Consider the following 23,376-nt stretch of genomic DNA (forward strand, 5'->3'; position numbering starts at 1 on the left):
CCAGAGCCACATCCAGCCTGGCCTTGAATGCCTCCAGGGATGGGACATGCACAGCCATTCTAGGCAACCTGTTCCAGTGTGTCATCACCTTCTGTATGAAAAACGTCTTCCTGATATCTGACTTAAATCTTCCCTGTCTCAGTTTAAAACCATTCTCCCGTCCTAACACTATCCACTCTTGTAAAAAGTTATTCCCCCTTATTTTTAATAGAATCATAGAAATATTGGTTCTCCATACCTTAAAGTGATAATCCAGGCGTATACAAATGGTGACCTATGGGACGCATGCAGCCCGGCACAACTGGCAATGAATACTGTCCCCTGTTCCATACTATAAAGATGGCAGCTCATGTGGGCATGCATCCACTGCTCAGCAACAACCAAACTGTCAGAGCTCTATTAACACTTTGTATCACAGGTTAACAAAAAATCTACCTGTGCCCATGACAGGGGGCAGCTGGCCCAAAACAAAAACAAAAACAAAACAAAAAAAAAAAGTGGCAACAATCTAAGGAGGCACACTTATTTACTAAATACTATATCAAAATACAAGATAGCACAATATAATACAATATAATTCAAGTTAAAGCTAACAAATCAAGCAAAATAGGAGAGAGAGTGAGTCCCAAAACCGAGAGGCCTACTGTAAGCTCTAGGTGAAATGGCTGGAATGCTCCCCCACGTTCCCCCCTGGCTCCGAGGATTCAAGAGAGCGAGTCCAGCCCCGAAGTGAGATTATATAGCATCCTTGTCCCGAGACTTATCCCTGACCGTGATGTTCTCTGGGATATGCAGTCTTCTTCTGTGAGCTGCACATTCGGTAAAATTATCCATACTTTACATGATGTTATGATGTGGAATACTGATAGCAAAATTACAAAATTACAAAACTATGACACTTTGTCAACTGAAACCTAGACATGGTGACGGCAATGACACGCAAAAATGACTGAAGTTGTAGCAAATATTTTTATGCAGTTTAATACACTGGCTATACACTGTGCTCTGAACAGTGAAGAATACACAGCCTTGCTTTACATTTTTTATAAAGGAGTTGGAGAACAGACTTCAAGACTTCCATAGATAGATAAATATCATCAATTTCTGTTTTTGACAAGATTTTCAGTTGATGTACATACATTACCTGCACTTCTTTGAATGGAACGTATGGAGTTGCAATCAGACAAGCAATTCAAAAATCTGATCAAGTGTATTTACCAGAATTTCATAAGACCTCCCTTACCAGAGACAAAAAAAATAACCCTCATTTCACAGTTATGTCTTAATCATGTCATTGCTTTTTGACAGCATGCACGTTTGTGAACATGAAGAGTAAAATTTCATCAAAAATCTCTGATGAACATCTTGGGATGACACTGAGAACTGCAACCACTAAACCAGGGTGATGCTTTAAAATCAGAAACATGGCATCACGTATCCCACAAGGTTTACATTTTTTTGTTCCTCTTTTTTCTTTTTTCTTTTTCTTTTTTGTTTAGTGTTTAAAGATATTAGAAATTAAACTATTTTGTTACTTCTACATTAACTATACTGAACACTTGAAGAGGGTTGTTCTAAAAGTAATATGATTTTTTCCAAGTTCATAAGAAAAATTAAGCAAATCTTCAGAGATTGCAAATAAAATATTTCATATGAATGAGTAAAGAAATACAGAATTTCACAATTGTTGTGCAGTCTGTGATCTATGTATTTTTCTGTTTAAGTTTAGAAAACCAAAATTATTTGTTTGGTATTAATACATTTGTTATACGTCATTTTACAAAGTAGCCATTCTGTTCTATTATCAAAATATATTTCCTTTGTGAATTCAGGGGTTCCTAAACCCAATGAAAATGTTGCATTATTAAAGACATAAAACAAACATTTTACCACAGTCTTGGTGTTGATTGCCTTATTCTACTTAACCTTAAATTGTGCTAGCAGGGATTGTTTCAAAATATGCTGTGATTCTTTATTCTTTCATGCTTTAAAACATTTTATGCTTTACTACATCAGAAAGGCCAACTAGTATGAGGATTACAAATCTATTATTCATGTGCTTTTGTTCTCTTTTTGCATCTTACATTATGCTTTTTTTTTTTTTTTTTCCTTCTTCTTCGGCTTTATTTATTTCAGTGGATCACTTTTTTCTTTTTCTTATCTTTTTAATGTTTTTTTTTCTATTAAACATAATATCACTGCAGTGGAATTCACTTGGGCTTATGTTTTGCTAGAAAATATCTTCGAAATTAGGACCTGTTATTCTATAAGCACATATTCAGGTTGCCAGTATTCAACAAGAAAATTTGATTAAATCTTTTCACATTAGATTATTTGATACTGTGCATTAAAAGTGACCTTGATCTGTGCATTGTGATCAAGTGCTTTGCTAATGTTCTACTGATGGTGAATAATCTTGTACTGCTCTTATTTATCCTAAATGCCAGAACATGGTAACAGCAAATGTACTCAGCGAGATGATCTGTGCCCTTTCATACTTCTCTCTTTTAACAACTTAATAACTTAATAACTTACATTTCCATAGAACAGTTTTGCTTATTATTATTATTATTATTACTATTTTTTATTTGTATTTTTCAAGGCTTTCCAAAACCCCCTAATGCTTCACATATTTTATTTTCACATTTTGTTTTTTACAGTCTTACTAGTAGAGAGTGTGATAACCTTAGATTACAATATAACAGAGCTAGCTATCACACCACCAAATGAAGAGCAGCTTAATCTGCACAAATCAGTGGATTATGGCCAAGGAAGTGTATGGAGGTGAATACAAGCTTTAGTGTGTTTGAAACAATGGCAGTGATGTTGGAATATCACAGTTTGTGGCAAGTGGGTTGCATGAATGCTCACACAGAACCACATGCAAGTTTCTCAAGACCAATACAAGGCTGAAGGTTACATGTTATTACTGATGACAAGATGTGGTGTCACCACTATAAACCAGAATCAAAGCAAACAGTCAATGAAGTGTCGAGATTTGAAATTCCCATTGAAGAAAGACTTCAGGATGCAGCTCTCAGTGGATTAAGTAATGCACACATTCTTTTGGAGTAAAAAAAGGGATAATCCTTCTATTTTTCCTGGGACCCAGACTCATTAACTTTGACGGCAGCATCATGAATCTGACTGACCAGAAGGCTTCAACTTCATGAGCCAGGCCAGAGACACAGGCAGTCTTTCCCTTGCAATGCTATAGCACCAGACCCTGTGCCAGTATGAAAACTGAGGGACACACTGCCCGTCTTGTCTGAACTGTTTTACAACACCCACTCTATATGCCAGTTTAGGTACCTTCTGATATCTTGAGGTATTTATTGTGATAAGTCTCTAACAGATCTATGGAGGAGGCAAGTGATGGGTGCTACCCTGTGACAATCAACATCACTTAGTGGACATTTGAAAGCAACTTCCTCCAAAGATGTTTGCCTCTGGAAGAGAGTGCTCAGGAGTGTTTACTGGCAGAAGACCTGGCCTGTGACTAAATAGCTCCAGCTTGGTATGGGAAAAATGGAGAATTATATCACTGTGTCCTGCGAAAAACAGGATGCAGGTGGGCATCCCTGCTCCCTCTTATCTGCTGACAGGGCTCAGAAGATGGGAAAAAAGGAGCTTCTGCTGAAATTCCAGAGCCAGAAGCTGCCACTCCAAGGAGCTGACTCGATCAATTTGGATTTGAGCTGTCACTCCAAAGAGAGCTGACTCAACCACTTTGGACTTATAAATAAGTTTGCACTACCATTGGAAATTGTTGCTGTGGTCACCATCGTTGTCAATGGAACAACAACGACCAACAACCCACCACTACTGAAGATCAATGCCTGAACTACAAACCATGCTGGATTCATGGTTGTGAAATCTCCCTCTTGCTTCCTATAAAGACTCCTTACTTCTATTTCCTATCTTTTCTATTGCCCACCTTCCCTTCCCTTCCCTATCACCCTAAATCATAGTAGTGTCCATCCTCCCCTTCCCCATTTCCCTGATTAAGATTTGTAATAAACTCGTCAGACCAGCATTTGAACCACTGTTTCTTAATGTCACACCAGGTATACATATATCAAAGAACCTCCTCTCCCTCCTGTAAATTGGAGCAAGAAAAATAGTCAACACATTCCTAGTAATAACACTGTTAGAGAATCTGTGAAGCAGTGGGTCACCTTTGAATATGAAGATTTTGACAAATGTGTCTTTGAAGGCTCTTGTTTAAAAATTGAGCTTTGTAGCTGAGAATTTACTCTATCACATTGTATTATTGCTCCCTTTGTACCTGTTTGTTGTTGCTTGTTTCTTTGTTTTTTCCACAAAGAAATAACTATGCAGAATTACTTTCTGTTCAACCTATGTATATGTTTGTTTTTTAATTTTTTTAATTTTTTTTATTTCTTTTTGGGAGGTTTTTTTTTTTGTGTGTGTGTGTGTGAGGATGTCCTCCCATTGCACCAGGGGAAATTCAGGTTGGACGTTTGAAAAAATTTCTTTTCTGAAAGTGGTCAAGCACTGGAACAGGTCATTCATAGAGGTGGTGGAGTCACCGTCCCTGGAGGTGTTCAAAAAACATTTGGATGTTGTACTGTGGGACATGGTGTAGTGGAGAAATATTGGTGATAGGTGGACTGTTGTACTGTATGATATTAGAGGTCTTTTCCAAGCTTGGTGATTCCATGATTCTATGATTGTGTAATTCGTTTAAGCAACAGGTTCTTGTACAGGTGGACAATAGACTGCTATAAAATAAGCTACCTTAATCAAGTCTTTCTCCTTCCTGGATAGAAATCTAAGGTAAGAGGTAGAAAAAGCTGAAGAAATAAATACTAGTGTATATATTGTTTAGGGTAGGCATTTTCCTGTAAGAGCACAAATGAAGACTATCTTCCCCTGATGTCAGTTAAAATACACACTGCACTGCCAGCATAGCATTGAGCTACAGTTCAGTTCCCCCTGAATCATCCAAAACCTTATATTTATATTGTGTGATAGTGTACATATGTACATATTGAATATAGGAATGTATATTATAGCTGGTTAGTTGTCTAGAACTTCCATACCTCTTGGCTAGCTGTCTCTGTCAAGGAATTACTTTGAGTCACTTTGCTGGCCAGGAAATCACCTGTGAGAGAAGAAAATGCATTGACTGGGATGTTGTCTGGGACTGGGATTTTCTCTCTTAAAAAGAAATAACAGTCCATTCTTTTATGGCGGTCATTATCACTGCACAGTATAAACTGAACACAGGGCTACAAAGGTGCAAAAGTTGGAACTAGATGACCTTAAAAGTCCCTTCCAATTCAAACCATTCTATGATTCTATCTATTCCCAACTGGTTGTATACAGTTGCTGATACAATATAAATGCAGTTTAATACCTCACACAGATGCTAGGAGACTGTAGTAACAGACAGCACTTGTAAACTGACTTACTAGAAACAATGCTTTTCAGAACTTCAGCAAGACAGAAATATGTGAAAATGGAAACCATCTACAATCAAGCCCTCAAAAGTATTCTACATCTTCCTGGATTATTCCATAGAACACTATTAAGAAAAAGTAATTTGTGTAAAAAACTTAATAGATAGTTTTATGTTTTTATTCAAACACGTTACTAAAGGCAAGCAGAAGGAAAATATAAAAGAATGAAATCTGACTTTTTTATAGATTTCTTGCACTTGTCTTAAAATTTCTTCAGGGTTTTGTTAATGTTTAAAGATCAAATATTGAAAATGCTTTAATAAAATTGTGACTTGAGAAACTCTATGTCCTGGACTTGGTCATCCTATCAACACTCTTTCTCAACTTCACCATGAAGTCATTGTGAGCAAGGTAACCCTGTAGGCTGGGCTACAGATAACTAGCAGTAGCATGGTGACACAACCTATAAACTGCTTGGGCTCCACTGTTCACCCACTATCCATTCAGTGCTGTCCCTTCAGTGCTGACACCATGGTGCAATACCTTGGAGATACACTATTACAGAACAGTGTTCTGTTTCCTTTGAAACATGGAAAACATATCTCCACCCTGAAAATCAGAATGCAATTTTGCATACTGTATAAAACCTACATATAAATGACTGAAACAACTATGTATGCCTACACTTAATACACTTTAACATAGGTATCAGTTTGACAGCATACCAACACTAATCTTCACTGTGCTGCTTGTAGTGTTTTCCTGTCTCAGAACTGAAGCACACAGCAAACTAAATGCTCACAGTTCTCATTACGGGACCTGAAACAGCCTGTTATCAGAAAACGCCTGTCCCTGAAGGCACTCAAACTCAGGTTTGATAGGGTCCTGGGCAGCTTGATCTAGTGAGCTGTACCCTGCCCATGGCAGGGAGATTGGAACCAGATGGTCTTTTGAGGTCCCTTTCAACCTAAGCCTATAATAATATGAATACACTGTCCTGTATGGCAAACATCACAAAAGAAATGCTCCCATATATGTTATAAAGAAGGACCACATTCACAACCGTATATGCAAGCAATGTGCACACTGCACAGAAGTTAAGTCTTAAGCTGTTACTCCTTATTCATAGAATAATTGCTTCCTATATGATCCTGTATGTTGTTTCTGTTCTATTATAGGAGCAGCGATTCCAATCTGACTTGAGAATGTGATTTTGACAGATCTGAGCTCTGTGGAGAAGGACCTGGGTTTTCTGGTGGATGACAGGTTGGCGATGAGCTGGCAGTGTGCCCCAAAAGCCACAAAAGCCCGTAAGATCCTTGTGTGCATTAGAGGGAGAGTGGACAGCAGACTAAGAAAGAGGATCCTTAACCTCTATTCTGCCCTGGTCAGGCCTCACAGGGAGTATTGTATCCAGTTCTGGGCTTCCCTGTACAAAAAAGACAGGGACCCCTGGAGAGAGTCCAGTGGAGGGCCACAAAGATGATAAAGGGGCTGGAACAGCTCCCCCATGAGGAAAAGCTGAGCAAACTGGATCTGTTCAGCCTTGAGAAAAGAAAACTAAGAGGGGATTTGATTAATATTTATGAGTATCTTGTGGCAGTCAGAAAGACATGGTAAACATCTTTTCTGTGGTTCATGGGGACAGATCAAGGGGAAATGGCCATAAACTGAAGCATAGGAAGTTCTGCACCAGTATGTGAAGGAACTTATCCACAGTAAGGGTGACAGAGCACTGGAACAGATTGCTCAAGGAAGTTGTGGATTCTCCTTCTCTGGAGATATTCAAGATCTTCCAGAATGCGTATTTGTGCAGCGTGCTATAGAGGGCCTGTTTGGAAGGTGGGCTTGACTTGGTAATCTCTAGAGGTCCCTTCCAGCTTGTACAATTTTGTGATTCCATGATTCTGTGATTCTGTGATCTTTACAAAGGCCGGGAGAACAATGTGATTTTCTCAGTTTTGTTTAGAATCACAGAATTGCTCAGATTGGAAAATACCATCAAGACCAACTGCAACCTAACCATGCTACCCTAACAACCTTCTACTAAATCATGGCCCTGAGTACCACATCCAAATGGTTTTTAAACACATTCAGGGATGGTGACTCAACCACTTCCCCATGGAGCCTGTTCCAGTGCTTATCCAACCTTTCTGTAAGGAAGATTTTCCTGATATCCAGCCTAAACCTCTCCTTGTACAACTTGAGACTATTTTCTCTTGTCCTGCAACCTTTCACCTGTGAGAAGATACCAACCCCATTTTCTCTCGCTGCAGTCACCTTTCTGGTATTTGAAGAGAACAATAATGTATCCCTTCAGTCCCCTCTTCCCCAAACTAAACAGCCCCAGTTCCTTCTGTTGTTTCTCATAGGGCATATTCTCCAAGCCCTTCACAAGCCTTGTTGTCCTTCTTTGGACTCCAAATGTATAATGCTTGAGCAGTCCATTAAAATGATTGAGCCTTCTATAAAGTTATGACTATGTGGGTAGCTGAAGGGAGAGCAGGGAGTGTTGTGCATCTTGAATTCAGCATGGCTTTTGACAGCCTGTACCATTGCATCCTTGTGGCTAAGCTTAGAGTATAGGATAGATGAGTGGATAGTGATGTGGACTGACAACTGGCTGATCAGCAGAGCTCAGAGGGCTGTGATCAGCAACACAGGGTCTACTTAGAGGTCTGTCACTAGAGGTCAGGGTCAATACTAAGTCTGTTTTTGTTTAACATCGTCAGCACTGGCCTGGATGAAGAAATTGTGTACCCTTATGATGTTTGCTAATGGTACAAGTCTGAGAGGGGTGGCTGACACATCAGAAGGCTGTGCTGCCATTCAGCAGGACCTGAACAAGCTGGAAAGCTGGGCAGAAAAAAATGTTATGAAGTTTAACAAGGTCAAGAGTAGGATCCTACACCTGAGGAGGAGGAACTACATGCATCAGTACAGGTTAGGAGACATTTTTCTGGAAGCAGAGATATGTTCTTCTGGACAACAAATTGACCATGAACCAACAGTGTACCTTTGTGTCTATGAAAGCCAGTGGTATACTTGGATACATTAATAAAGTGGGGCCAGTAGGCTGAGGGAGGTGATCCCCTCTCAGATGGGACCACATCTGGAGTACTGCTACTGCATCTAGTTTTGGTCTTTCTAGTTCAAGAAAAATAGAGAAGTACTGGAGAGAGTCTCATGGGGTGCTACAAAGAATAATAGGAGCCTGGAGCATCCCTTGCATGAGGAAAGGTTGAGAATGCCAGTAAGTATCTAAATGGAGAGTATCAAGAAGATGGGGCCAGGCTCTTTTTGTTGTTCCCACTGACAAGAGAAGGGACAGTGGGAACAAATTATAATGGAGGAAGTTAGAATCACAGAATCATAGAATCATTAAGATTGGAAAAGACCTCTAGTATCATCTAGTCCAACTGTTCACATACCACACACTAAACCATGTTCCTTAGAAAAACATCTACATGTTTCTTGAACAACTCCAGGGATGGTGACTCAACCACCTTGGGCAGCCCTGTCCAATGCTTCTTTTGAAAAGAAGATTTTTCCTAATATCAAAACATAACCTTGGTTTGGTTTCTGTTTTGGTTTGGTTTGGGTTTTTGTTTTGTTTTTGCTTGTTTGTTTGTTTATATAAAAGATTGAAATGCAATAATTCTGTTACTGAAAAATAAGTAGGGGAAAAGAAAAAAATTAGCTTTTGAAAAAAATGTTATTTGTTGAAGCAAAATAGATAGGAGTAATAAGAATTCAGGTACTCTCAGTGGCAAGCAGATGGGTCTGTGTTTATACAAGTGTCTAATCCCATTCAATTGTTTCTGAGGGAAGCAAATCTTTTTCTGTCTCCTAAGTAGCAACTCCCCTAGTCAGCAGTGATTGCTATCATGATGAAGTCATTCGAAACTCACAGGAATAATACAAATCCGTTTATGAGAGCTTTCTAATAAAACCTAATACTTTCTTTGGAGTTTAAATTGGCAAAGTTGCTAGTAATAATTAATAAGCATTACACATAAGAGTACTTGGGAACAATAGTGTCTAAGTTTTAAATGGGACAGAATTGTTTTCTCTAGAGTATCTGGTATGCTACTGTTCTTGGGTTCTAAGAGAAAAAAAAAAGTTGATAATGCATAGATGTTTATAGTTGCCTGATAAGCAGTATTGTATAGATCCAAAGCCATTCATAGCAGGAACCCAAGGATCTGGGAGGGAACAGAATTTGTCAGTTGACTTAAACTAATCAAAAGGATATTCCATACCATATGACATAATGCAGGAGTTATGAAGGGGGTGGGAGTTCATCTATCACTTTTCCATTGCATGGGGCTCTAGCTGGGGAATTGTTGGAGGATGTGAGCAATTGCTTGTACATCACTTGTTACATATATTTATTGTTAAGTTTATCTTTATTTTATAGATATAAATATTTTAATTTTTTTTCTCTCTCTTAGTAAATATTTTTTAACCTCAATCAATAACTTCTACTTAGTTTTTCTTGATTCTCCTCCCAGTCCCACTTGGAAGAGGAGGAATGAGTGAATGACTGTGTGGTACTCTGACACCTGCCAGATTAAACCACAATGACTTATTTCTGTGCTAAAAATTCTAAGTAAGTCAGTATTAGCTAACAGCTACTGCAAAGAGTGGGAGAGTAATAGAAAAGCTAGAAAGTAAGGAAAGAGAGGCAGGCAGACAGACATGCAGACATAGCAAAGCCAAGCAGTTCACCACTTCTCTATCCAGTAATGTCTTGTTGTCAGAGAGTGCTTATCTTTGGTAGTGTCAGGTCATGCAAGGTGCAATGATCAGTTGACACAGCAACAAATATACAAATGCTCTAATTTATAGTCCAGACAAGTTGAGACTGGAGTGACAGTTTCTGCCTTTGGGGCTTTTAGCAGGAACTCTTCTGATCCTATCTTTTAGGACTTGCAAATTTAAATCAAAAGAGATGAGAGAAATCAAGCAGATGCCAGCTTGTATCTTGCCTTCACAGAATCCAACAGTATCGACTTCTAACTTCCTATATCAAACTAAAACTATGATGAAATATGATGATGTAAGATTTGTGTATCATTGTGAAATGAGACTCTCCAGTCAGAATGCATCTGTTAATAATAATAATAATAATAAATCCTCTGGAATGATTGTTTAAAAGTTCTCATTCATGCCTTAAATAGTATATACCATTAATAAATTATCATTATGATTTTAGGGGGTACAATTTATGAAATGCATTGTATTGTTACTGGCATTTCATTTGTTATAAGATCATTTTTAAAACATTCTGTAATATTCGTTCTTGGAATGAGATTGATAAATAATCATAGAAATATTGTCTGCATTAATCTTATTTTTTTTTTCTAATTTTTTTCAAAGCTTATGAAAAGTAATTTAGCTGTTGTGGTTGGGGGAGAGGTTATTTTGACAGATTCTTAAAATCTGTGGAATAATAAATTTATATGTGTATGTATGCACTGCACATACTTTGAGGCCCTATCCAGCAGTGGTGAAACATTTGCAGTTTCTGATCAAAAAGCAATTTTCTAAGTTCATTTAGATAGTAATTACTGTTTCTTGAGGAACGAGATCTTTATATTGTATTGTTTCAAGGTATAAATTTTGATCCTTACTTAAATAATTAAATAGTTTTCCCCATGTTTGTTATCAATATGACATAGAAAATATTGGCAAGTTGCAGCTATACTACAGATCCTGAAATAAGTCAGCCAAACTGCTAGCAAAGATTTTCCTACATATAGACTATATATACAAAGATATTTAGAGATAGAGATATATGTATAAATATCCTTCTTTTCATAAATATGTGCATACGCATTACTATATAACAAGAATTTTTGAATTTTCCAATTAGGTATATGTTATTTATCAGCCTCATAGGCAGGCAGAAATGAATACAATCATAGAATCATTAAGATTGGAAAAGAATGCTAATACTATGTAGTCCAACCATAAATGATAAATGAAATGCACTTACCAGATTGCAGGACCATCACACAAGAAGACCAAAATGAATCTGTAGTTCTCTACATAGTTCTCCAAATGTTAACATACATTGAGCTCATCTGTGCCACTCAAGCACAAGACATAGGTCTTGCCCTAAACTGTGCAATTAATAGTAACTCCAATGTAGTGATAAAATTGAACAAACCTGGATAAAGATTAAGTTCTGAAAAGAGTAAAGAGGAAGGAAACTCTTAGCAAAAATATCTCACTTGTTTCAAACTGGGATCAGAAGAAAATTATTTATTTCACCATATCTCTCCTATGGAGTTAGTCATTTTTATATGGAAATTGACAGTCCTAAAAAAAAATTCAGTCTAAACATTAAAAAACAAACAAATAAACAAACAACAACAAAAAACCCATGTCATTTCCAGAATCCAAATTATTTTCAGAACTGGCCAGAAATATAAATTCATACATAGGCATGGTTATTCTAGAAGTTTATTTTTTCCAAATTTATTCCTTTTCCTGACAGCTAGCACTGGTTGTAGTAATTAAGGTGACTGTGAGATTATGGAAAAATATTTTACCAGTATTGAACTGTTACATAATTTGTATGCAGACAAAATAGATTTATTAGTAACTACTTGGAAACAAAATGCAAGGCTTATACAGACTCTGTCTCAAGCCTTTTTCTTGTATATTGAGACATGAATAGATGAGAGCCTCTTTACAGTGGCAGAACAAAAAATGTGTTTCTGACCCAAAGTTAAACACATGGGAGAACCATTTTTTGCTAAACAATAAATACCTAGCCATTCTTAGTAGGCTAGCTGATCACTGTGCTGATCACATTGAATTAAAATTTTCCATAATCAGTATCAGTGAGATAAGGAAGAAGTTTTTTCTTATTTCCATATTTTAAAAGAAATATTCTATTATTTTGTTTTTCTCTTCTGCACTTCCTCCAGGGAGATCTTTCTTCCAAATCTGAAGGCCTATCCTATACACATTTTGTGATAACTGAGAATGGAACCAATTGATTGTATCTGGAAATGTGGTGAAAAGTGATAGGGAAACTGCCCTTTGGCAAGAGCTCTACAGTTTCAAGACCAGGCTTTTGTGACAATGCAAGAATTCTGCCAAAATATTGCATGCTCTAATGGACAGTCACAGTGACTCTGCACAACGTATACTGTGCTGCTGAAGTGAACATGTGTGTCTAGAAAAAAGAAATTAAACAGACAGAAAGTAAAGAAAAAACATTTGAAAGTATAATTAATATTGTTCAATTGCGTGCCATGGTCTTTTTACTGTGTTGAGCTCATGGAGGCAGAGGAAAAAAAAGAGCATCAATAATGACTGTATAACAAGGACTGTATAACAAGATTCCACAGATCCCAGGAGAATATCTGGCCCTTGGTCTGGAAGATAGTCAGGCATGACTTGGAAATCAGGCTGGATGCCAGACTCCCACTTGGCAGACTGAAAAAGTGTTGTAGGCCAAGAAAAAAAAAAAAAAGAAAAAAAAAAAAAAAAAAAGTGAATGAGTCTAAATTGTTTTCTTTTAAGTAGAAAGGTTTTAAGTCAGAGAGATGAGGAAAATATCTGCAAATAGAGAAAACTGTTGTCCTTACAGAAGCAAAAAGTTGCTGCTATCTGCCTTAAAACAGAATGAAAGAGATTGCTGCCAAGTGAGGTGAAACTGCTTCCTTCTGTTAGAGAAAAGATAATAAAAACAGTCTTAAATGCTGTACATGCTGCATGCTGTAAAATTATGGCTGTTGCCCTGAATGACCTAGATCACATGGACATCAACAGACATCCTCTTGCCCCGTGAAAATAATATATAGAGCACTTAATAGAAAAACTCTGGCTTAGACAGATTTCTCTAGTTTTCAGCTAAATTCTACTTTACTGTCTGCAGAGGTCCAGAAAGTTTCTGATACATTCTATAATAATAAAGTACAGTAATAAAAAAATGATTGTGACAATTAAGAGAAGGAATACCTGCATTTATGTACTTTTTATTCTTTAAAAACGGTGTTTATTCTCTTCATTAATACATTCAGTTGATTTTCCAGTCCCACAGAAACCTACAGGCAGCTCCTACTTCATACTATGGAGTCTGTTACCTGCATGGCTTTGCTTTTATCTACAAGTGTGGCAGGTTATCTTTATATAAAGAAATGTCATAGTGGCTAGACTGAAGAAAAGGAAAGGCTCTACTCTGGACAGTGTTTCTGTGACATACTGTGTGTGGACTGGAGTCCACATATCTTCATAATATACAAGGTAGGGCTCCCAGCATATTTTACATGTAAAATTATCTATGTTATGCTCTTCTTAAGGTGTTAGCTCTTAGATTTAACTTTTAAAATGATACATTTCAGGGATCACAAGGAATCACACACTTCTGGTGTGAAACAGATACCAGCTCATGTGTTCTATTGGAAGACACAAATATAATTTAGATTATACAAGTGGCTCTTTACCTTAGAGCACTGGATCCCACAGTATGCTTTCCCTGGGAAATTGTGATTATACTGAAACATAATACATTATACATTAACTTACGTCCTATATAAATGCTTTTTTTTTTTTTTTTTTTTTTTTTTCTGTGTGTGTGTGTGTGTGTGATACCTAAAAAGGTCATGCAGCGACTATAGCAGATGTACTTCTAAAAATGATTACATGCAGTAAAATTATATTAAAAAGTGTCTTCTTTTAGTATGCGTATTTCTCTGTGGTTCTTATTTTCAAAAAATGGTGATCATCTGCAGTTGCAGAAGTCAAATAAAAATGCAATTAATTTTATCTTAGAACTGAAGTCTTTCCTTTTTCTCAGCTCTGCAAACTGCACAATGAAAAAATACATCCACTAATGATAGATTCTTTTAACTTTGCTTGACCAGAAAGAACTATAGAAGCAATAGATGTGCTGTGTGCAAATTCTTTGCAGTTCAAATGATTAGCAACAAGATTATTGAGATAGAAAAATACTCGTTAATAAGAAGGATACTATAGAAAACTAGTAAAAATAATAAATTTAATATATCCATGTTCATCCTCAGTATAAGATTATTTACCTCGTATGGAGCAGAACAGATGTTTGTGGGGTTTTTTTTTGCTTTTTTTCTTCCCCCCCACACCTCCAACTGCTATAACAAGTGGCAGTAGATTACCAGTGCAAGAAATCTCACAGATGAACAGATGACATGGAGATACTTGCTTAATTCCTTTCTTTACATTTATTATTTTTTTCCCAGTATCTGAAAAATGTAGCTGCTGAATTAGTGTATATTGTAACAACATAAGATTGTAGATAAAGTACTTTGTCCTTCTATCAAAGTAAAGTAAACGAAAACAAACAAACAAACAAACAAACAAACAAAGACTAAAAAAAAAAGGGGGTGGGGGGGGGGGGGCAAATTACTGCTGATCCTTAGAAATTTAAATACTGATTTGTGGTCTGAAATTCCTGAATTTGCTGTGGTTTTCTAGCCACTGAATTAGAGAAAGCCTATATCATGCCTTTCTTAATCCATTTTGTTTCATAATAATTTGTTTCACATAATTCTGAAAGAATTACAGAATGATGAGCTCTCACTGTTCAGTTCATTGAGTGCCCAGCAATTCCAAATATTCACAGAAACATTCCTGTACTTGTTATGCCTATGTAATGCATGCAAATCAGTTTCTTACACTTATGGTAAACTATGCATATCACTACCCAGCAAATTGCATGCATGATTACTCATTTACATGAAGAATCATAGTAGAGTTGTCACTGAGATGTTTATTACATACTGACTATTTTTCTTCATTCAGTGATTTTGAAAATTCAAATTACATATAAGGGAAATTATATTACTTGGTTGTAGCCAAAGAACATAAGCTGTAATAGAAGTCTTAGAACATCTGCTCTGTCAGGAAGTTTGAGTTTTCATACAGAATTTTTTTTCCACATTATAAAACATTTTTACATTTCCATTTAATATATCCCTTGCTGATTGTTTATGGCACTTAGAAATGAAATATTTGAAAACTGCAACCAGCATGGGATGAAATTGATAAGATACTCTACTTTTGCCTCTGTGAATCAAAGCTAGATATACTCAGTACTATACACATTTGCTTTACAGTTCCTTGGAACATACAATCCCCTTAATGAAAAAAATAGTATCGAGGCTCCATGTGGAAATTTTACACTTGAGCAATTATTAAATTGGTACCTTTTTAGCTTCATAATGAAAGCTTTCCTCTCTGAATGTCATCCTGTCCCTCTGGTGCACATCAACTGCAAACCATAGCTTGCTGAAGGTGCAGTCGATCCCAATGCCTATATCGGTGATGAAGATATTAAACAATATTGAACTCAACCCTGATCTCTTGGGGGCATCACTTATCACCAGTCTCCATCCAGACTGAGCCATTGACCACCACTCTCTGGACCTGACCCTGCAGCCAGTTTTTCATACAGTGAACAGTCCACCATCAAATCCATTATTTCCAAATTGGAGAGAACAATATTATGGGATACTATGTCAAAAACCTTACTGAATTCAAGATAGATGACATCAATGAATCTTCACTAGTCTGTTGAGGCAGCAACGCCATCATAGAAGGCCACTAGGTTGGTCAAGCAGTATTTGTCCTTTGTGAAGCTGTGGTCATTCTTCTGTATCTTCTTCCTGCTTTCCATCATGTGGTTTTGCATGTTCTCTGTGCTTTTGATTGCATTTTCAATCATGTGCTGTTTTGGTTTTTTGTTGTTGGTTGGGTTGGGTTTGGTTTGATTTCGTTTGTCAGTTTAGTTTGGGTTGAGTTTGGTTTTGTTTATTTTTCTCCTATGAATGAAATAAAATGAAAAAAATATTTATGCCCACTACCTGATCACATACTGAGAAAGTTTATCTTCTTTGTCTTAGACAAAAATTGATTAATTAGTCAATAAATAAATCAATAATGTTAAGATATTTTTGTTGTTGTTGACATTTACAATATAAATTATTTAGATAACTGCAGAAAATAGACAGAAATATTTAGAACTGTTTTAATGTGCCCACAGTCCTATAATAGAATTAAGGATTTGGTATACAAAAGTACAAACTTTTGTATAAATTTGTAATGATTAAAACTACTTAAGTAAAATATTTTTGGTTATCATTCATATATTTTGCAGTAAAATACATGAATAAAATAGTTAGCATATGTTGAGCTTAATGTATTGACAACCATTCAAAACAAAAGTATGCTATTTTTCTTTTATAATATATCCTTTAATTAATAAATAAATTCAGATTCAATATCTGTAAATGTGCACAAACATCCAAAACAATTGTGTGATTGTCTTATTGGTAAATTGCTTTTCTATTATCTCTGCAGGGTTCCAGAAACTTAATTTCAAAGAGAAGTATCAGTATTTCAATAATATCATTTCCAATTCATAAGTTTATATATGTCTTGTATGCACTGATTAAATAAGACAAGCAGAAACAAAAGAAACAAACAAACAAGCAAAAAGAAAAAAGCTAATCAATATGATGTTGCCATTCTACTGTCAAGTAAGGAACAATAATTCGCCTTTGAGTTCTATTCAGATGAATTATATGAGTTAGTCTTACCAGTGTTCTTTTATGTTTTATTTACTTCTTTTTTATCCTTCTTTATATTTACTTTCTCCCTATGTACTAATTTCCTATTTAGTTTGTATTTACTTAAAATCACTTCTTCCTCCTTTTAGAAGCTTTCTTACTGAGATTATAAAGATAACTTCTGGAATAATTTTCAGACTTTTATTCTCCAAACTATTTAATGATCAGAAATCAGTACAACATGGTAAAGTACCACAGGGTTTTGATATTGTTTAACTAAGTACTACAGTTGCTAGCACAGCCATAAATAAATGTGCAGGTGGCACTATAAATAATGTGCCTAGTTTGATAAAACATTTGGGTGGCAGCTGTCTACCCTGTGAGGCACATTTTTCCATTAAGAATAAAGAGAAGAAGATGATTATATTGACCTTTTATCAGCAAACTGTAAAAGTGGTATTTTTACCCTCTGGACAAATGGCTGGACCATCACAAGGAATTTATTGTAGCATTGCTGTGGTTCTTATCAAGTTTAAATTACATCATGGCAGAGAGACTACAGGAGTCTTCTGCAGATATACCGTTGAATTGTTTACTCAAAAGGTGTGGTAGACCATAACTAAACTAAAGTAAACTCATACAAAATTGACATTAAGGGCATAAAATAGAATACACAGCACAAACGCATAACACAGAAAATTGTTTTAAAGTCTTTTAGAATAACATTTAATCACAGTATACCAAGATCTAACTTTGAAACAAGTGATATGATTTGCTACAGAATCTTTAGAATTCTATTTTCAGTGATACAGCTAATGGGATTTATTTTTTCTATATTCTTAACCTCAAGAATGGTAATATGACATAAAGACCTTCTACTTATTTAGATGCAAGATTCTCTAAATAAAATGATCATTTTTCCTCCTTCATATCAAGTATTAGAGTATAATGCAAATGGTCAAAGTGGTAAAAATAAACCTGAGTTTAGGTAATGTTTGCCTTTATAAATAAATCTCACTTTTGACCAACTTTCACTTCAATTCCATAGAAAGCATACTTCTAAAATTGGAAAAATAAATAAACAAATAAATAAATTGGGGAGGATGGGGGGGAGAATCTGTCCTTAAAAGGAGATATATTATTATTTAAAATGTTTTCTTATGGAAAATATAATATAATGTATAATATAATGTTCTATGATTAATTAATTTAGGTTAGTAGTAAAGTATGGAGAACAATGCATCAAATATTAAAATCTGAATATTTTGTTTCAAAGACTGATAATTAATGACTCACTGCTTTCTACTAAACTTCATGACATAATTCAGGAATTTTTCTTTTCTATTTCATCACATTAAGACTTTGTATTTTTCTTTTTTCTTCTTTATCTGTTACTCGAATTTCCATATTCTTTTACCTAGTTATGTAAAAGATAAGTAGCTTTGAATGCAACAGTATTTTTCTTTCTGTTCCTTAATACTCCTCCTGAGAATTTCAGAGCACAATGCATCACAACAGGGCAGGTTAAAAATGTCAAGAGCTCCACACCTTCTTTGTAGCAAAAGTGAAGTGTTTAAGTCTATAAGAACATCAAATGCATGTTAATAGTTACTGTAAAGCACAAGTAACAACATTTCTTCAGGAACCTAGCTTAACATCCAAGTTATTTATCAGAATGTCTACATTATCCCTTTTGAAAAGTTATTTATTTAAGCATTTTGAAAATATATTAAAAAAAAAGATAAGAAAGCTGCAAAAAAACTAACCCCATTCTTAGTGCTAAAAGGTGAGATTCCAAGAACATAAAAATTAACTCGTCTGTTTTCTTTTTTTTAAATCTTAAAGGTAATATTGCTCATTATGGTTGAATTTAAGATGTTGTTGACACAGAAGAGTTCTGTCCACTATGTACTATTCATTTACTCTATAATTTGGAATAATGTGTTCAGTTTGAATGAGGAAATGTAATGTAGTAGAGCCCCAATCAGTTTTATAACTGAGAAACTAAGTTCTTAATCTGTATTAGTTGTTCTAACTAAAATAAGCTCTGGAATTTATTTTATAAATTCCAAGCTCCAAGCGTAACATGAAATTAAATTCATGGTTTCAACATTTATTATTTTTTTTCTGCTTCCAATCCATTGGAAGGATGTGCAATCAGAAGTTTCTAGGGAAGAGTAAGGTACATGAAGGCTGTTAAAATCTTAATTTTATTTGATGACAACATAAGTAGTTAATGACAGTGTCCAACTTTATCCATTTTTTTCTCATGACTTTATTTCCATTTTATGCTATATCTAGAACCTTAATCACATCTAAGAGATCTCTGGTATGCAGCTTATTTAAAATTAGGTAGAGTTATTTAAGGACTCAGATAAAACATTTTCTTATTTGATTCTGGAAGCGATGATTAAAAAAAAAAAAAAAAAAAAAAAAAAAAAAAGGTGGCCAGGATTCTAGTCTTTTCCACATCCCTAAGCCCTGCATCCCCATACCTCTATGTGGGGACCAAGGAGGTAAATCCCTCCCCAATGTAAGGGTAGAGCAAGTCCGAGAGTGTCTCCTTAGACTGAATGAGTACAAGTCTATGGGGCCAGATGGCGTGCATCCCAGGGTCCTGAAGGAGGTGGCTGAGGTGGTTGCCGAGCCACTCTCCATCATATTTGAGAAGTCATGGCTGTCAGATGAGGTCCCGGATGACTGGAGGACCCGGGGAACTACAGGCCGGTGAGTCTCACCTCCGTGCCTTGGAAGATTATGGAACAGATCCTCCTGGACAACATGCTCGATCACATAAAGAACGAGCATGTGATCTGAGACAGCCGGCATGGCTTCACCAGGGGAAGGTCATGCTTAATTAATCTTGTGGCCTTCTATGATGGAGTGACGGCATTGGTGGACAAAGGGAAGGCGACTGATGTAATTTACCTGGACCTGAGCAAGGCCTTTGACATGGTCCCCCATCACATCCTCATCTCCAAATTGGAGGGAAGTGGATTTGATGGGTGGACAACTCAATGTATAAGCAATTGGTTGAAAGGCCGCAGACAGAGGGTGGTGGTCAATGGCTCTATGTCCAGGTGGAGGCCAGTAATGAGCGGTGTCCCTCAAGGGTCTGTCTTGGAATCGGTGCTCTTTAACATCTTTATTAATGACATCGATGAGGGAATGGAGTGCACCCTCAGCAAGTTTGCTGACGACACCAAGCTGAGTGGTACAGTCAATACAGTGGAGGGAACGGATGCCATTCAGAGGGACCTCAACAGGCTGGAAAGCTGGGCTCAGGTGAACCTAATGAGGTTCAACACAGCAAAGTGCAAGGTTTTTCACTTGGAAGAACCCCAAGCACCTGTACAGGCTGGGAGGAGTGGTCCTTGAGAGCAGCTTGGCAGAGAAGGACCTGGGGGTCCTGATGGATGAAAGACTCAACATGAGCCAGCAGTGCGCTCTGGCAGCCCAGAAAGCAAATGGGATCCTGGGCTCCATCAGGAGAGGGGTGGTCAGCAGGGATAGGGAGGTGATTGTCCCTCTCTACTCAGCTCTTGTGAGGCCACATCTGGAGTACTGTGTCCAGGTGTGGAGCTCTCAGTACAAAAAAGACATGGAGATTTTGGAAAGGGTCCAGAGGAGGGCCACGAAGATGATCAGGGAGCTGGAGCACCTCCCCTATGAGGACAGGCTGAGGGAGTTGGGCTTGTTCAGCCTAGAGAAGAGAAGGTTGCAGGGTGACCTCATTGCAGCTTTTCAATACCTGAAGGGAACTTACTCCCAGGAGGGGAGTAAACTCTTCGAAAAGGCTGACAATAGCAGGACACGGGGAAATGGTTTTAAGTTAAAACAGGGAAGATTTAGGTTGGATGTCAGGGGGAAGTTCTTCACTAGGAGAGTGGAATGGCCCTGGAACAGGCTGCCCAGTGAGGTTGTGGATGCCCCGTCCTTGGAGGTGTTCAAGACCAGATTGGACAGGGCCCTGGGCAACCTGATCTAGTAAAGGTTTATGTTTGGTGGCCCTGCTAGGCAGGGGGGTTGGAACTACATGATCCTTGAGGTCCCTTCCAACCCGGGTCATTCTGTGATTCTTGATTCTGTGATCAACCTGGTGGCCTTTTATGAAGATGTCACTAGCTGGGTGGACAGGGGGAGAGTGGTAGATGTAGTCTACCTTGATTTCAGTAAGGCTTTTGATACTGTCCCCCATGACATCCTTATAACAAAGTTGAGGAAGTATGGAATAGATGAGTGGACGGTGAAGTGAGTCGAGAACTGTCTGACTGGCAGAGTGCAGAGGGTTGTTGTTGGCGGTGTCATGTCTGGCTGGAGGCCTGTAACTAGCAGCATCCCCCAGGGGTCTGTACTGGGTCGAGTCTTGTTCAGCATCTTCATCAGTGACCTTGATGAGTGGATAGTGGCCACCCTCAGCAAGTTTGCTGATGACACCAAGTTGGGAGGATTGGCTGACATGCCTGAAGGCTGTGCTGCCATTCAGCATGACCTGGACAGGCTGGAGAGCTGGGCAGTAAGAAACCAGATGAGGTTTAACAAAAGCAAGTGTACATTCTTGCACCTGGGTAGAAATAATTGCATGCACCAGTACAGGCTGGGGGAAGACCTGCTGGAGAGGAGCTCTGCTGAGAGGGACCTGTTGGATGACAGGTTGGCCATGAGCCAGCAGTGTGCCCTTGTAGCCAAAAAGGCCAATGGCATACTGGGGTGCATTAAAAAGAGCGTGTCCAGCAGGTCGAAGGAGGTGATCCTACCCCCTCTACTCTGCCCTGGTGAGGCCTCATCTGGAATATTTTGTCCAGTTCTGGGCTCCCCAGTACAAAAAAGACAGGGATCTCTTGGAAAGAGTCCAGCGGAGGGCCACAAAGATGGTGAAGGGCCTGGAGCATCTCCCCTATGAGGAGAGACTTAGGGAACTGGGTCTGTTTAGCCTTGAGAAAATAAGGCTGAGAGGGAATTTGATCCAGGTTTATAAATACCTGAGGTGTGGGAGCCATAGTGGTGAGGCTGGTCTCTTTTCAGTAGTGCGTGGGGACAGGACTAGGAGTAATGGGATGAAAGTTCAGCATAGGAAGTTCTGCACGAATATGCGTAAGAACTTCTTTACTGTGAGGGTGATGGAGCTCTGGAACAGGCTGCTCAGGGAGGTGGTGGAGTCTTCTTCTCTGGAGATATTCAAGACCCTCCTGGACGCCTACCTGAGCAATGTGGTGTAGGGAACCTGCTTTGGCAGGGGGGTTGGACTCGATGATCTCTAGAGGTCCCTTCCAACCCATACGATTCTGTGATTCTGTGATTTTATGATGAAGTGAAAATCTTCAGTTACTTAAGGAATGTAAATTATTATCAGTATAAGCCAACTTAATAAACTACTTAAAAACCACACTAGTCATGAGTAGTGTCCAGTGTTCCATAATGAGATTTCTGCACTCCACAGCTTTGGATTTAAGAATCCTGTGTAAAGAATGTCTCAAGATGGGACTTCAGTAACTGCTTAAATTCTTTTTTGAGCTATTACAGAATGAACGAGAACAGTTACATCGACTCTAGTGGCTTCAAGTGGTAATCAAATATCTGTTTTACCACTGGCACATGACTTGTAACTGCAAACCAATATCACTGAATGAAGCAACTGAAATGGAAACACCATGGGAAAATTCACTGGTGAACTGGAAAAACAAAGAAATATCATACTAAGTAATGTTAGTAAAGTAATAATCTGAAAGAAAAGAAAGATTCTGCATTTGAATGCTTCAGTTTTTTGGACCTTGAGAACCATTTACAAAAGCAAAGATAATTGCAGTCATTATCCCTGCAGTAAAACTGAGTCTAATTTTTGTCCCTAGAAAATATGGCATCCTGCAAAAAATATGCATTAGTCTGCCTTTCTCCTAAATGTCAGTTGACAGTTCCACAAGAAATGGAGAGCCACCTGGTCAGTTTATTATTGGAAAAAACATTTGGACTGCTCTTGGGAAAGTGGAGCCCTAGATTATAATTTCATTGCAACAAAAAAAATAATAATTATTATAAAATAAAAAATAATTAAAACAAACAAACAACAACAACAAAAAAAAACCAGACTATTTTATTAAATAGTCTGATTGCACTCCACTCATTCCCTATGTATGTCCCTACCAAAGTACCAAACCCTCCCCAGTTTCACCAGTCTTCACTTCACTGTACTACCAGTCAGGTCCCAGGGCCAGCTAACTAAAAAGGAGGAATGACAAATCTGATGCTTTTGGTTGCAGTCATCTTCTGGAGTTGGTTTGTATGTTATAAAAAAGGAAAAAATTATCTGACATAAATTGCAGAGTTTATTACTTTGACTTTTTTATATATATATGTATATATACATATATATAAAACATGTATAT

Source organism: Coturnix japonica, chromosome Z, assembly GCF_054131305.1.
Source record: "Coturnix japonica strain WE chromosome Z, WE-NBRP24, whole genome shotgun sequence".
Lineage (NCBI taxonomy): Eukaryota > Metazoa > Chordata > Aves > Galliformes > Phasianidae > Coturnix > Coturnix japonica.